Genomic DNA, 14,271 nt, shown 5'->3' with positions numbered 1-14,271 from the left:
ATACAAAGACTTACAATAATCCACAAATTAAAAGCCCATCATAGGCCCGCTTGCGCAATAATTCAAACATTTATGTTGTTTAACTGTCTCATTCATCCAAGTTATTATAATCTCATTTGAGTCGATCGCAACTTGACAGTTCAGGTTGTCTTGAAAGACTGAAGCTGTCCTAACTAGTCTTGAACAGACTAATCCTGCTTGGATGGGAGGCAATGCACCGTTTACACACAGCGCCACATGTAGGTGTGGTTTATGTATTACATTGTTCCCTCTATTCCCCGTCTGGAAGTGACTGTTAATCTGACACCTGCGTGTGGCGCCTAAAAGCAACAACACTAGCGTTCTTAGAAGACTAAACCTGTCCTACCTACCGTGAATTCGGACTGTAACCCACTACTTTTTACCTACATGTTGAACCCTGCGGCTTATAAGACGGCGCAGCCATTTTCTTTTTCACTTGCAGCCAAAATTTAAATAATTGTATATTAAAAAAATAAGCAAAAACACTCAGAGGGTGTTTTATTGTTTGTGCTATGGCGCCATCTTTTGGTCGCGTTCGCTCACTGCAAGTGCTGCAGTGTCCTTCCATTTACCGCTTTGTTTTTTTTTCCAACCGGAGTGGAGTTCAGTTTTCGAGCCATGCATAGCGGTTCTACTCACATGGATTTTATTGTTTGTGCTATGGCGCCATCTTTTGGTTGCCATCGCTCACTGGAGTGGAGTTCAGTCTTCTAGCCGTACATAGCGGTTTTATTCCTATGGATTCTTCATTCATCATTATAGCAGCGTTTGTAACTTTTATAGTATAACTAAAACTGTTTTTACCTTTTAAACTGCTCAGTGGCCTTGTGGTTAGAGTGTCCGCCCTGAGATTGGTAGGTCGTGAGTTCAAACCCCGGCCGAGTCATACCAAAGACTATAAAAATGGGACCCATTACCTCCCTGCTTGGCACTCAGTATCGAGTGTTGGAACTAGGGGTTAAATCACCAAATGATTCCCGAGCACTGCCACAGCTGCTGCTCACTGCTCCCCTCACCTCCCAGGGGGTGGAACAAGGGGATAGATCAAATGCAGAGAGTCATTTCACCACTATTATCAGTGGTGCTTCAAACTTTGAACCGTCCCATGTGGGATATCCATAGGAGTTTTTATGCATATTTATACGCGCTATCATAATGTAAATACGCTAGCGTCGTTCGCATTAGCTAATATGCTCACACGTTTACGAGTGTCTGTGTTAGTATTATCAACTTGTAACGGCATCTAAGGGTTAAGCCTTGCTCACTCTGCTCCAAGGACGTTTGCATTCGCTTAGCTGCATTTTGATCGTCTCTCACACTTACCATTTTTGTATTAATCCTGGTACGGTTGTGTTGCTTATTCTCCACTCTCTTTGAGTGCGCCTTTTGTTTATTCACACTAGGGCTGCAACCATCAGTCGACATTGTCGACAAATGTCGAAAATAAAAATTTGGCGCTGACATTTAAGTATATTTATGGACTATAGTCGTGACGTCATCACTCGTGTTTTTCTGGGCGGAAGTGAGTCACTCGCAAAAACATTTTCAACGGTGAGACTACTCTTAGCTGGCTAACAAGAGTGAGACAAAGTTGTGTGGAAAGTAACTACTATTCTAGCCAGAGTCAGCCAGTTAAACTTTGTCTATCATCAGTTCAAGTACATTTTAAAGCAGCGTCAATTTGCAATGCCGAGAAAAAAAATGTGAACACAGAGAGACAGACCGACACTGATGCGGAGGTATTACAAGATTAAACATACAATCTAGTAAATAGCCAACATTTTAAGAATTAATCAAAGATACAGTTCTCCACATTGAGTCTATTAGAGTGCTAAAAGCGTTAATCAATAGTCAATATACCAGTGTGCAGCTTTTTAAACGTCACAAAATAAAAACATTTTTTGAGAAAGTTAGATTTGGTGTTTTTTTTGTTTGTTTTCATTGTTAAAAAGTTAAAGTACCAATTATTGTCTCACACACACAGGGTGTGGCGAAATTCTTTTCTACATTTGACTCATCACCCTTGATCACCTCCTGGGAGGTGAGGGGAGCAGTGGGCAGCAGCGGGGGCCGCGCCCGGGAATAATTTTTGGTGATTTAACCCCCAATACCAACCCTTGATGCTGAGTGTCAAGCAGGGAGGTAAAGCATCTCATGTTTATAGTCATTGTTTCTATTTTAACTGTTTTTTAAATGCATTAACAAGGTTGTTTTTAGTTGTTTTTTTTAGCACTTTGCCGTTCCTTTCTTTTCAATGGACAGCCTATTAGTCATTTTAATTTTTATAAAAGGTGAAATAGCAGCACAGTTACAGTATAAATACTTATTTACTGTATGAATTAATTAGTCATTTTTGTTGTTCTCATGTTCTTAAGCAGATGCCTAAAATAACTTAAGCTGCATTTAAAGTCGACGGAAAAATTTGAGCCGATAAATATGTGTACCCTTTATCTGATTAGTGGACTAATCGTTGAGGTAATTGTGGACTATCAAAATAGTTGTTAGTTTCAGCCCTAATTCACACTTTGTCTGAGTGTGCTTTATGTTTGTTTTGTCACTCCTCGTGAGTGCACTTTTTATTTTTAAACCCGAGGTGTCAAGCGTAATGCCCGAGGGCTGGATCAGGCCCGTGAACAGGTTTTAACCGGTCCGCGGGATGAGTTTGGAAGTATAAAAACTAACCTGAATTTTTTGAATGAAAGACACTGCTGTTCTAAATGTGTCGCAATAGCAATTATTCATGTCTTTGTAGATGATGCTACATACGTACAAAATAAACCACATGATGTTAGTACATCAGTCGAGGAGAATGATCAAACTACATAAATAACACTGTGATTTAATTTTAAAATTATTTTTTTATCTTGACAGATTGAAAATGAACACTAATGAGTTGACTGATGAACATTATACACGTATAAATAACGACAAATATAAATATAATGCTATTTGTCATGTCTTGTGATCATGTTTTGTTTAGTTATATTCAGTTTGTTTCTGACTCCATTAGTTCCTGTTTTGGCGCACCCTGGTTTGTTTTAGTTTCCATGACCACTCATTAGTTTCACCTGTACTCATTTGGACTCACGCACCTGTGTTAATCATGTCACTATTATTTAAGCTTGTAGTTGCCAGGCAGTCGGACTGGCATCATTGTTCTTTTCATGCCAAAGTTCATTCTGCTCTTTTCAAGCCACAGTAAGTGTTGTTTGTTTTATGTTCATAGTTTACGTTCAAGTGTTAGTTTTGTTTCCTTAGCCAAGTTGTGCCTCCGCTGTGAGCGCTTTTTGTTTGTACCTTTTTTAATCAAAATTAAATCATGTTTATACCTGCACCCCATGTACCGAGTAGTACGTCTGCCTTCCTTGGAGAACTGTGAGCCCCCTCTCTTGACACTATTAACCGCGACATGTACCGTATTTTTCAGAGTATAAATTGCTCCGGAGTAAAAGTCGCACCTGCCGAAAATGCATAATAAAGAAGGAAAAAAAAACATAACTAAGTAGCACTGGAGTATAAGTTGCATTTTTTGTGGAAATGTATTTGTTAAAACTCAACACCAAGAACAGACATTTGAAAGGCAATTTAAAATATATAAAAATAGTGAACAACAGGCTAAATAAGTGTACGTTATATGAGGCATAAATAACCAACTGAGAAGGTGCCTGGTATGTTAACGTAACATATTATGGTAAGAGTCATTCAAATAACTATAACATATAGAACATGCTATATGTTTACCAAACAATCTGTCACTCCTAATTGCTAAATCCGATGAAATCCTACACGTCTAGTCCCTCACATGAATGAGCTAAATAATATTATTTGATATTTCACGTTAATTTGTTAATTTCACACAGAAGTTTTCTCCTTGGTTGAAGTCGCACCCCCGGCCAAACTATTAAAAAAACTTTGACTAATAGTCCAAAAAATACGGTAAGTGCAAAAATAAAAAAACAGCATTATGATTTGTGCTTTTTCAGAATGTACTCGTTCTATTTTTAAACAAAGAAAACAATCTGAAGTTGTCTTTATTTTAAGTTATCGTGCCGTGATTTTACCAGTTCGGCCCACTTGGGAATAGATTTTTCTCCATGTGGCCGCCCATCTAAAATGAGTTTGACACCCCTGTATTATAAATGATAAATGATAAATGGGTTGTACTTGTATAGCGCTTTTCTACCTTCAAGGTACTCAAAGCGCTTTGACACTACTTCCATATTCACTCATTCACACACACATTCACATACTGATGGAAGGAGCTGCCATGCAAGGCGCTAACCTGCACCCATCAGGAGCAAGGGTGAAGTGTCTTGCTCAGGACACAACGGACGTGACGAGGTTGGTACTAGGTGGGATTGAACCAGGGACCCTCGTGTTGCGCACAGCCACTCTCTCCCACTGCGCCACACCGTATTAAATGGTATAAATGGTTTTGTGTCCATCTCTGCTGTAGGGTCCTGTTTGGGTTTTAGCCGCCCTGACACATTGCCTGCAGCCTTATTATAGAGTATATAGGAGATGATAAAGTGCGAGTACGCCCCTTTTAAGTGTGACCGTTTGATTCTCTTAGTTCCCATGAAAGGCTCTTAACTTTGAAAGTGAGTCAAGAATGTTTTTAGTCGGTATCACAGGAAGGTCACGGTGGGAATAATTTATTGGCTCGTTTGAGTTTCTGGCGCTTTGGGGTGGTCCGTCACAAACGTTGACTTCATCCAGGTACTTCCGCGACTTTGTCCTTCTCTGCGGGAGGGTCACCTTTTACGGGCGCCACCTCCGGCTTTATCGGGGGGGTCGTTACGCGACGACACCGCCGCACTTAAGGGACCGCCGGAATTCCTTTTCGGCTGTGCCAGACCGGCTCTATTATTACTCGGAGCGCTCGCAAACGGCGGCCCCACCAGTTGTCGCGCTTTGTGGAACTAGAAAGAAGTGTGCTGAAAGGCTGATTCTTGAGCTTTATTGAAATCAGGCGAGTGCCATTTGTGCTTAATCCTGGCGGAGAGAGAAGAGCTCCTGAAGAGAGACGAGCGCACCTCAGGGGGATTCACTCCAGGGAGCGTTCCGCCACTGACAGCCTCGGCTGGAAAAAGCGCGGCGCGTAATTTGATTAGCTTACGATGACAATCTTTATTTATAGCCTCCATCGAGTGGGGGAGGGGCTCTCTTGCGGAATCGGGTCCGGTTCTGCGCCATAAACACGGAGAGAAAACAAGCCCACGTAGCCGGAGGCTAATTACAGACGTGTCGACCGGCCCCGGCTGCCGGTTCGCCTCATTAGGCGTGTGATCGCTCGTTTCGTTTCCCGTGAAAGGGTCGCCTCCTCCCCGCCACCGAAAACAAAACAGCGTCCATATGCATGAGGATTACATCAGAGGGGAGCGGCTGTGTTGTGGAAGCTTTTGAAATAATAATGCGGCAGATGATAACGCCTGGGGACGCTCCAGCAGCTCCGTCGCAAAATAGGTTGGAGTATTTATACTCATCCGTTTACATCAAATTGTTGCACGGTGGAGGGTAGGAAGGGGGGGGGGGGGGGGGGCGCCTGAACAACAAGCGGCAGGGGTTTGAACTCGGGGTTAATGAAAAAGTCCCCGGCGTCGAGTTACCTGCAAACATTTCATTTGTGCGCCACATGTTTCTCAGACGCTAAAAGTTGTTCAATAAATTTTACAACCCTGCCCCCCTCCGGCGCCTCATTTTGCTTTTAATTGAAAGGCGGCTATAAACATCATTTCACCCAATCAGAGGCGGTTTAGATCAAATGCTTATTTCAAGCAAGGGGTGGGGGTGGGGGGGCTTTACAGATGCCGTCAAGCTCGCCTTGTCTGGCGCTAAAGCGCGCCCCGCCGCTCTTTTTGTAGCGCCTGTCACTGTATTTTGTCAGCAAAGCATAATATTTCTTCAGGAGTTCTCAACCTGGCACTCAGCGGGGTGGGAATGAAAATAAGGCGAAAAGAGGGGAGGGGGTTGTAAATCAGCGAACACGGCGAGGAGGAGGAGGAGGAGGAGGAGGAGGAGGAGGCAGCAGGTAGACGCCGGCAACGGACACCAGCCGTCGAGCTTTAATCAGAGCGTTTTTTTTTTTTAAATGTGCCTCATGTTTGTTTGTTTGTTTGCGTGTCGAGAGGTCCTTCCTTTGCAGCTTTTGAAGCCTTCAAATCAGCTTTCTTCAAAGGTCGCTTCTCGCTGTGATAAGTTTCTTTTTTTTCGTGTCAAACGTTAATGTTATTGTCGGCGAGGCTCTTTTGTTCGCTTGTAATTTTATTCGCTTTTTTTTTCCCAACAACAATAACAAATGTGGTTAAATGGAAACAGGAAGTGAAGTTTCTCTAAGGTCACTGAGAGAGCAGCGCTCCTCGTTCGATGGTTCATCCTGAAACTGTTTGAAGACGGTCAAAGGTCAGGGACTGTCAAGTTCTTCCTCACCATACTCATCCTAATGTGCCTTCTTGGGGGGCGTGGACCGTATTCGTCGGAAATGAAGTATTCAGGTTTTTATAGTTTCATTTTTAAGTTAAAGTTAAAGTACCACTGGTAGTCACACACAACTTCGGTGTGGTGAAATTCAATCAATCAATCAATAAATGTTTATTTATACAGCCCTAAATCACAAGTGTCTCAAAGGGCTGCACAAACCACAACGACATCCTCGGTAGAGCCCAAATAAGGGCAAGGAAAAACTCACCCCAGTGGGACGTCGACAATGATGACTATGAGAAACCTTGGAGAGGACCGCATATGTGGGCAACCCCCCCCCACCCAGGGTACTGAAAGCAATGGATGTCGAGCGGATCTAACATGATATTGTGAAAGTCCAATCCATAGTGGATCTAACACAGGGGTGTCAAACTCAAATACAGAGTGGGCCCAAATTTAAAACTGAACAAAGCCGCGGGCCAAGGTTGAACAAATTAACCTTTTAATAGGGACCCAAACAAGTTTTGCATTGAATATTGAACAAGCAAGGCTTATATAACTTTATAGTTACATGCAAAATTGAGTTTCAATAAATAATAATAATAAAAATAGTTAAAAAATATCAATGGCATATCAAATAAAATTCAAATACAAATTTAATGCCTCTTTTCTATTTGCAGCCTTCTGAGGTAAATATCAAAATATATTGTAGTGCCCCGAAAGAGTTAGTGCTGCAAGGGTGTTCTGGGTATTTGTTCTGTTGTGTTTGTTATGTTACAGTGCAGATGTTCTCCCGAAATGTGTTTGTCATTCTTGTTTGGTGTGAGTTCAAAGTGTGGCGCATATTTGTAACAGTGTTAAAGTTGTTTATACGGCCACCCTCAGTGTGACCTGTATGGCTGTTGACCAGGTATGCTTGCATTCACTTATGTGTGTGTAATAGCCGCATATATTATGCGAGTGGGCCTGCACGTGACGACAGGTTGTAGAGAATGCTAAAGGGAGTGCCTTCAAGGCACGCCCTCAATATTGTTGTCCGGGTGGAAATCCAAAGAATGCTTGCCCCGGGAGATTTTCGGGAGGGGCACTCAACTTCGGGAGGATTGGCAAGTGTGAGAAATTGTCGTGTTACAGCGGCACCGCTGCTGTGTAATAACGGCAGGCCTGCTGTAATGTTAATTTGATATTGCCTCAAGGGCCAAATTAAATTACACGGCGGGCCAAATTTGGCCCACGGGCCAGAGTTTGACACCCATGATTTAACATATCCGTGAGAATCCAGACCAAAGTGGATCCAATATAGTAGTGAGAGTCCCAAAGTTACCCTCTGCATTTGACCCATCCCCTTGTTCCACCCCCTGGGATAACCAAAGGGCTTGCGAATGCTTGCAGAAAGAAAAATTATTTATATAGGACTTTTTTTAGGCATCAAACCATTGAAACTGAACAAAAGTACAAAACATATAAAAATAAATTAACCAGCATATTAAGAGCAAGCAGGAAAGAATACACCACCAAACTATTAATCCAAAAGAAAAATGATATAAAGGGAATTTGAAAGGTATTAAATACAATTATCGGGCATGGTTCAAATAGTCCTTGTTATCCAGAGTTTTTAGTTGAGAACGACCAAATCATAAGTGACAAGAAGATGATTGCTGACGGCTTCAATATGTTTTTTGTTAATATTGGGTCTAAGGTGGCAAAAAAAATCCCAATTAATCATGAACAGCCCATGGAATTTATTGAAAAAAAATCCTTATTCGATGTTCCTTACTCCGACTGTCGAAAATGAAGTCTTGGAGGTTATTCAGAAAAGCAAGAACAAAACATCACGTGACATCTATGACCTGGACATGAGGACGGTCCGGAACGTAGCGGAAGAAATCATCAAACCATTCACACACATCTGCAATTTATCTTTTCGACTTGGACAATTTCCTTCACAAATGAAACTCTCAGAAGTCATCCACATCTTCAAATCTGGAGACAAACACCCCTTCACAAATTACCGGCCCGTCTCCCTTCTGCCACAGTTATCTAAAATATTGGAAACATTTTTTGATAATAGACTTCGTGGCTTCATTGAAAAGCACAAATTATTATCTGAGTTTCAATGTGGGTTCCAACAAAATAGGTCAACTTCATTAGTTTTAATTGATTTAATAGAGAACATTACTAATGGTATCGAGAAGAATATATTTGTTGTAGGAATTTTTATTGACCTGCAAAAGGCTTTCGATACCATTGACCACCAGATTTTGGTAAATAAACTGGAAAACTATGGCATAAAGGAATTGGCAGGGAAATGGCTGGAGAGCTACTTGAATGAGAGAGAGCAGATTGTCCAGATGGACCAACATCAATCTACACTCATGAACATAACCTGTGGAGTCCCCCAGGGGTCGATACTGGGATCCACACTATTCATAATATATATCAACGAAATATGTCAAGTATCAACACTGCAGAAATTCTTCCTCTATGCTGATGATACAACAATTACATGCGCTGGTGACGACGTGAAGCAACTTCTGACTTCTGTAACTGAGGAGATGAAAAAGTTAAAAACTTGGTTTAATACAAACAAATTGTCCTTGAATTTAAAGAAGAACAAAATAATGCTCTTTAGCAATCGCAAAAGTGATATACCGATCAGGATTGTTATTGATGATACACCAATAGAATATGTTCAACAAAATTCTTTCTTAGGAGTGGTAATAGATGAAATTATCTCATGGAAGCCTCATATAAGTTACCTGAGGAAAAAAGTTGCTAAATGTGTTGGAATGATGAGGAGATCATGTCATTTATTGAACACCAATGCCCTGACGTTATTGTATCATTCATTTATTATGTAATTTTTAAACTATTGTGTTGAAGTCTGGGGAAATTGTTATAAATCACATCTACAGCCTTTAGTCATTCTGCAGAAAAGGCTATCAGGATTGTGTCCAATGTTCACTACAGACATCATTCAAATCCACTATTTATGGACTTAAAGCAACTTAAAGTGAACGATTTAATCAACTTTAAAACTGCTCAAATTATGTTTAGAGCAGGGGTCACCAACGCGGTGCCCGCGGGCACCAGGTAGCCCGTAAGGACCAGATGAGTAGCACGCTGGCCTGTTCTAAAAATAGCTCAAATAGCAGCACTTACCAGTGAGCTGCCTCTTTTTTTTTTAAATTGTATTTATTTACTAGCAAGCTGGTCTCGCTTTGCTCGACATTTTAAATTCTAAGAGAGACAAAACTCAAATAGAGTTTGAAAATCCAAGAACATTTTTTAAAGACTTGGTCCTCGCTTGTTTAAATACATTAATTTATTGTTTTACTTTGCTTCTTATAACTTTCAGAAAGACAATTTTAGAGAAAAAATAAAACATAAAAAATTATTTTACGATATTTTTAAACACATATACATTTTTACCTTTTAAAATTCCTTCCTCTTCTTTACTGACAATTTAAATCAATGTTCAATTTTTTTATTTTTATTGTAAAGAATAATAAATACGTTTTAATTTAAGTCTTCATTTTAGCTTCTGTTTTTTCGATGAAGAATATTTATGAAATATTTCTTCTTATGATTAAAATTCAGAAAAATTATTCTGGCAAATCTAGAAAATCTGTAGAATCAAATTTAAATCTTATTTCAAAGTCTTTTGAATTTCTTTTAAAATTTTTGTTTTGGAAAATCTAGAAGAAATAATGATTTGTATTTGTTAGAAATATAGCTTGGTCCAATTTGTTATATATTCTAACAAAGTGCAGATTGGATTTTAACCTATTTAAAACATGTCATCAAAATTCTAAAATTAACCTTAATCAGGAAAAATTACAAATGATGGTCCATAAATTCTTTTTTTTAATTTTTTTCAAAAAGATTCGAATTAGGTAGTTTTTCTGTTCATTTTTTCCGGTTGAATTTTGATTTTTAAAGAGTCGAAATTGAAGATAAACTATGCTTCAAAATTAAATTTTCATTTTTTTCCTGTTTTCTCCTCTTTTAAATCGTTCAGTTAAGTGTTTTTTTCATCATTTATTCTCTACAAAAAACCTTCCGTAAAAGGAAAAAAAATGTACGATGGAATGACTGACAGAAATACCCATTTTTTTATATACATAGATTTATTTATTAAAGGTAAATTGAACAAATTGGCTATTTCTGGCAATTTATTTAAGTGTGTATCAAACTGGTAGCCCTTCGCATTAATCAGTACCCAAGAAGTAGCTCTTGTTTTCAAAAAGGTTGGTGACTCCTGGTTTAGAGCATTTTAAAACTCTCTACCACCCAATATACAGAACCTATTCCATGATAGAGATGATCACCATAGTTACAGTTTAAGAGGAAACAACAAATTATATTTACCTAAATTTAGAACCACTTTAAAATCAACGTGCATTTCAGTGCGTGGAGTCAGTCTGTGGAACAACTTAGGAGACGAGTTAAAAATGTGTTCTAACAAGATTCAATTCAAAACACTGTTTAAACAAGAAGTACTGAAGAAGTACGAGGAGGAAAGAGAGTGATGCCCTCAGCACAGAGCCATGGGAGTGAGGTGTATGGTCAGAGAGTGTTGGGCCGGTGTGTGTGTGTTTGTGTGTGTGTGTGTGTGTGTGTGTGTGTGTGTGTGTGTGTGTGTGTGTGTGTGCGTGCGTGTGTGTGTGTTTTGTCTCGTCTTGTCTTGTCTCATAGTAACAGTGGTACTATCATATTGTTAGTGTACAAGAGTTTTTCTTGTTTTTGTTTATATAGTATTGTTCTTGTATTATATTGTTTATGTTAAATGTACAATGAGTGAGAGGGGCTGGGATATTTTAAGCATCTGCTTCATCCAACCCCTTTTTAACCCTTGCATGATTATCTCTGCCAAAATGTAAAAAAGAAAAAACATGTGAAATAAATATTTCAATCAATCAATACCAATATTGGATTTGGATTTTGGATTATTATTAAGGATCCCCATTAGCTGGTTGCCAGAACAACCCACTAGTCTTCCTGGGGTCCACAACTCAACACAATTACAAGTAAAAGCATATAATCGTAACTACACAATACAGACAAATAAAAAATGAAAGCATCAATAAGAAAACAGGCAAACAATTTACAGTCACAGAATAATAATTACCATATAAATCCATCCATCCATCCATTTTTCTACCGCTTATTCCCTTTTGGGGTTGCGGGGGGCGCTGGCGCCTATCTCAGCTACAATCTGGCGGAAGGCGGGGTACACCCTGGACAAGTCGCCACCTCATCGCAGGGCCAACACAGATAGACAGACAACATTCACACTCACACACTAGGGCCAATTTAGTGTTGCCAATCAACTTATCCCCAGGTGCATGTCTTTGGAAGAATATAACTCCATCCATCCATCCATCCATTTTCTACCGCTTATTCCTACATAATATAAAAACAATCATAAAAAATCTGGAATCGGGACATCCTTAATCAAAAGTTCTAAGAAAACTGTTGAATAAATCTCAAAACAGAGCAGTATTTCAATCAATGTTAATTTATATAGCCCTAAATCACAATTGTCTCAACAACATCCTCGGTACAGAGCCCACATAAGGGCAAGGAAAAACTCACCCCAGTGGGACTTCGGTGACAGTGACTATGAGAAATATTGGAGAAACTGTATTTAATGCTTTTCTGTTAGTTCCATTTTGTGTTCTATGGCTATCGTCTTCAGTAATGCGGACGTTGTACCGATCCGTAGTGGTGAAGAAGGAGCTGAGCCGGAAGGCAAAGCTCTCAATTTACCGGTCGATCTACGTTCCCCTCCTCACCTATGGTCATGAGCTTTGGGTCATGACCGAAAGGATAAGATCACGGGTACAAGCGGCCGAAATGAGTTTCCTCCGCTGTGTGGCGGGGCTCTCCCTTAGAGATAGGGTGAGAAGCTCTGTCATCCGGGAGGGACTCAAAGTAAAGCCGCTGCTCCTCCACATCGAGAGGAGCCAGATGAGGTGGTTCGGGCCTCTGGTCAGGATGCCACCCGAACGCCTCCCTAGGGAGGTGTTTAGGGCACGTCCAACCGGTAGGAGGCCACGGGGAAGACCCACGACACGTTGGGAAGACTATGTCTCCCGGCTGGCCTGCGAACGCCTCGGGATCCCCCGGGAAGAGCTAGACGAAGTGGCTGGGGAGAGGGAAGTCTGGGTTTCCCTGCTTAGGCTGTTGCCCCCGCGACCCGACCTCGGATAAGCGGAAGATGATGGATGGATGGATGGTTATCGCCACACTTTTGTTTTAACTGGTACCGCTGTTCTTACCTGTTTGGCTTTTAAATTGTATTTGTACTGAAAACCTTGTTTTTTTTTGTCCGCCATAGGATAATATATTCATATTTTTGTGTATATTAGGGCACAAAGTTGACATCGTTCATCAACCCCCAAACAATAAATTGGCCCACAAACTGAGGTTGTTCGCCAAAAAGTGTTTTTAATCTGCTTCAAAACCACCCCTCAGAAAACCAGCACCTAACAAGACTCATCTTCCCGTACTTTCTCGTCACTGTCAAAACTTTACAAGTCGTTCGCATCACGCGCGGGTAAATAAAAAAATATATATAATACAGGAGGAGTTAAGTGGAAAAACAACACAACCCCTCCCATTCTGCCTCTCCTGACACCTCCCGCGTGTGCCGCTAATGATGGCGCCAGGACGTGGGCGCTTGAAGGCGCTCCGAGGTCGTTCACCTCCAGAGCGCTGCAGCTGACTGTGTAGACCAGGGTGTCGCACTTGTTTTCAATGAGGGCCACATCGCACATATAGCAGAGGGTCACTTGTAACCCTGATAATATAGGAATTTGCCTATGCATCTGATTATTATATATACACTATATTGACAAAAGTTTTTGGCCCCCCATCCAAATGATAAGAATCAGGTGTCCTAAACACTTCATGTGACCTTCCAATTAGCCCACATACAGTCCGCAGAGAGCTTCATGGAATGGGTTTTCATGGCCGAGCAGCTGCATCTAAGCTATACGTCACAAAGTCCAATGCAGAGCGTGGGATGTAGTGGTGTAAAAGCACGTTGCCACTGGACTCTAGAGCAGTGAAGACGCCTTCACTGTAGTGATGAATACTGCTTTTCCTTCTGGCAATCTGATGGACGAGCCTGGGTTTGGAGGATGCCAGGGGAACGGTGCATTTCAGACTGCATTGTGCCGAGTGTGAAATTTGGTGGAGGAGGAATTATGGTGTGGGGTTGTTTTTCAGGTGTTGGGCTTGGCCCCTTAGTTCCAGTGAAAGGAACTTTGAATGATCCAGGATATTAAAACATTTTGGACAATTCCATGCTCCCAACCTTGTGGGAACAGTTTTGAGCGGGCCTCTACCTCTTCCAATATGACTGTGAACCAGTGAACAAAGCAAGGTCCATAAAGACATGATTGACAGAGTCTGGTGTGGATGAACTTGACTGGCCGGCACAGAGTCCTGACCTGAACCCGATAGAACACCTTTGGGGTGAATTGGTACATAGACTGAGAGCCAGGCCTTCTTCACCAACAACAGTGTGTGACCTCACCAAAATGCTTTTGGAAGAATGGTGGAAAATTCCTATAAACACACTCTGCAACCTTGTGGACAGCCTTCCCAGAAGAGTTGAAGCTGTAATACAAACCCATCCATCCATTTCCTACCGCTTATTCGCTTTTGGGGTCGCGGGGGGCGCTGGTGCCTATCTCAGCTACAATCGGGCGGAAGGCGGGGTACACCCTGGACAAGTCGCCACCTCATCGCAGGGCCAATACAAACCCTGTTTCCATATGAGTTGGGAAATTGTGTTAGATGTAAATACAAACGGAATAC

The sequence above is a fragment of the Nerophis ophidion genome, linkage group LG19 (assembly GCF_033978795.1).
Source record: "Nerophis ophidion isolate RoL-2023_Sa linkage group LG19, RoL_Noph_v1.0, whole genome shotgun sequence".
NCBI lineage: Eukaryota > Metazoa > Chordata > Actinopteri > Syngnathiformes > Syngnathidae > Nerophis > Nerophis ophidion.
Note: the sequence above shows the minus strand (reverse complement) of the source record.